The following is a 3,069-nucleotide window of genomic DNA, read 5'->3' as shown; positions in this document are numbered from 1 at the left end:
AAACTTTGGTAAAAAGTTCATAATTTATTCCTATGATTTTTCAATGTAATAAAATACATCTTCGCATGCTAAAATCTGCCTGTTATACTCGTTATTGATCGATACGTTCGTTTTAGGCTTAACCGGTGGATGTCCTTTCGTGCATCTTTAGGGGCTCTTTTGGTTAGGGTTCTTGCTCCGTCACCTTCTTAGGTATGTCTAGTGTAACATACTTTAATATCGTGAGCTATGGTTTTCGTTTGATTGGTCAATTAGTGATAGATTGAAAACTAGTATTTGGTTGTCTAGATTGTTAAATTGTTGCGTTTAGCGTTAGGTTTGAAGGAATTAACAAACAATTCAGTTGCGTTTAGTGTTAGGTTTGAAGGAATTAACAAACAATTCAGTTTGTGTAGCTTCGGTTTGATATATGGGCTGTGGAAAAAATTATTTTTTTAAGTATTGGGGCTGAATTGGTTTTTGGTTACTCAAACGGGTCGGTACAACGCAAATTCGCGTTTATTGGTAGTTTGTGCATTGTGCTTGCGAATTATTGACCCATCCAACTCGTGTAGTGTCGTGTGGACTTGTTGTCTGTGATTTTATTTAATTTGGTCCACACGGGGCTGATTTGGTAGCTCGGTGCGTAAACAACTCATAAACGCGCATAACTGATTCAACTAGCAACTTCCGAGGGTAAATTGGGAATCCTTTGTCCCCAGGATTATCTAAGGGTGGTTACGGTAAATACAAGGCCCCCGGGGCTGTGGTAATTAAAATTGATAAGGTTGAGGCATTAGGCCAATCAAACTATGTTAGAACGTCTCGTATGATAAGCGAGTTGGTACGGCCCGTTAGTAATTATTGTTTGTAATCCGACAGGCGTTTGAGTGGTGGGGATACTTAGGGATCTATAGCTCGTTGTGATTGTGTGCCTCGTAATAGGTGAGTTCATGATGCCTTTTTTACTCTTTTTATGTTTTGGGCTGGCATACACACCCTATTACGATTTCACCCCGATTTTACTCGTTTAAACTATTTGGATGGAAATGCATAGTCTTACTCGTGTTTGTATATTTATGAAAACATGTGCATTTTATATTCTATAACTTAGAATATTTTAGACCCATTTATGGGCATTCATATTCCCTAGGGTTATATGTATATTACTTAGGGTCTAGGCTCGAGAATGTTATTAGGCCTAGTATTATTCGAATACGAGTAGACTTACTTATGTTGGTTTTCTGGAATGACTTATACATATTACCTTATGAACTATACCTGTTGAATCATATTGTTTCATAGTGGTTAGCCTATATGTATGTGTGTGTGTGTATATATATATATATATGCCTATTGATGTGTGTACCTGATGAACTTACGTGGAAGCGTGCCTTTGATGTGTGTGTGCATGGTGATTATGGCCGGGTCCAATATATTACTAGGGTTTTTATAGCCCATGGTGAGAGGCCCGTGGGGTGTGATCATCATTTAAGCGGGTCCAATATATTACTCGGATCATTGACTTCGTGACTTCCGATTCGTGGTGAGAGGCTCGTCTTTTGCTAAACCCGCAATCGGGTCTACTCGAGTTATGAATCATGGTGAGAGGCCCGTATTGTGTGGATTTTCTGTATTAGGGTCCAATATATTACTCAAGTTACGACTCATGGTGAGAGGCCCGTATTGTGTGGATTTTCTGTATTAGGGTCCAATATATGACTCGATTTACAACTCGTGGGGAAAGGCCTGTATTACATACTGTTTTCTGCTACCGGGTCCAATATATTACTCGAGTTACGACTCGTGGTGCGAGGCCCGTGTTAGCATAAAATATTTTAAAGGAATAACATTTATTTATTTAATTATGATTTTCAAGTTTTTGTATTTTTGAAATTTAAACTGAATCATAAACATTGATTATATAAAATTTGAACTCACTCAGCTTAAGCTGACTTTCTGTGTTTGTTAGTGAACAAAGAAGTTATGTTATTTGGATAATTTTTATAGTTTACCCCATATAGTTAGAGGGTCGTTTAACTTGAAACTTTAAATCCTGAAGTTGTATTAATTGAATGAAAATAATAGAAGACGAATGAACGGACATTTAAATTATCGAGAATCTTTTATAAATGATAGATAATAAGTAAAACACATCAAAATGACCCAACGGGTCGGGTTAACGAATACAAATACGAACAAAAATATCGACGAATAAATACATGCAACGGAAATTAATTATAATATATATATATATATATATATAAACAAAACCGAAAATTCGAAATGGGTCGTGATTTCGGGTTTGAAAAGTAAAGAATGTTAGTGTTGAGCATCAATTTTTCAGTATATTAACGGAGCAATATGTTCAGGATACTTATAGGATATGGTATCCTCCGAGGTAACAAGTATCCTTAATATATTATATAATTAACAGATTATTTGTTGTTCTCTCTTGTTTACCAGGTCGTGAGACATTCCCACGATTCCCTAAAGACTCGAACTTCAACTGGACCATTTCATTTACCATGTGCTCAAGGAAGTCATGGAGAATCAAACGGCTAGTTGGAAGCGGTCCATTATCTCCGGAATTTTAGGAAGATTAATTAGCTTCTTTTATGTATAAATAGAGCTCACTTGGATCATTTAACACACTTTTTTTTACACTTTAGCACTCGATACTTAGCAGTAATCGCATATTGTATTCACGATCCACTGAGCTCCACCATTTGTAACCACTTTTTTTTATTAATAAACTGGTGGTGATAGTTTTCACCACCCAGGTTTTTTTCTTGTTATCCTCAGGATAACGGGTTTTTTCCTCGTAACAAATATCCGTGTTCTAGCATTTTTACGTTCATTTCAAGCAAGCACCAAGTCCCATTTACTAATTTGGTTACGAAATCACCTTTATTAATTTTTGACCAAAACAATATGGTGCCCACCGTGGGGCCATAGGGGCTTCAATCCTTTAAAACTATTTTCATTCTCAATCATTTTCATCCCTTCATCATGGCCCCACTGTTGGGTTTTAACAAGATTATCAAAGTCATAAAATCCCAATTTTATGAAAAACGCAGCAGAAATTAG

The sequence above is a fragment of the Bidens hawaiensis genome, unplaced genomic scaffold (genome assembly GCF_021521415.1).
Source record: "Bidens hawaiensis isolate Kalapana, Puna unplaced genomic scaffold, B.hawaiensis_p1.1 tig00005003_1, whole genome shotgun sequence".
In the NCBI taxonomy this organism is placed as follows: Eukaryota; Viridiplantae; Streptophyta; class Magnoliopsida; order Asterales; family Asteraceae; genus Bidens; species Bidens hawaiensis.
Note: the sequence above shows the minus strand (reverse complement) of the source record.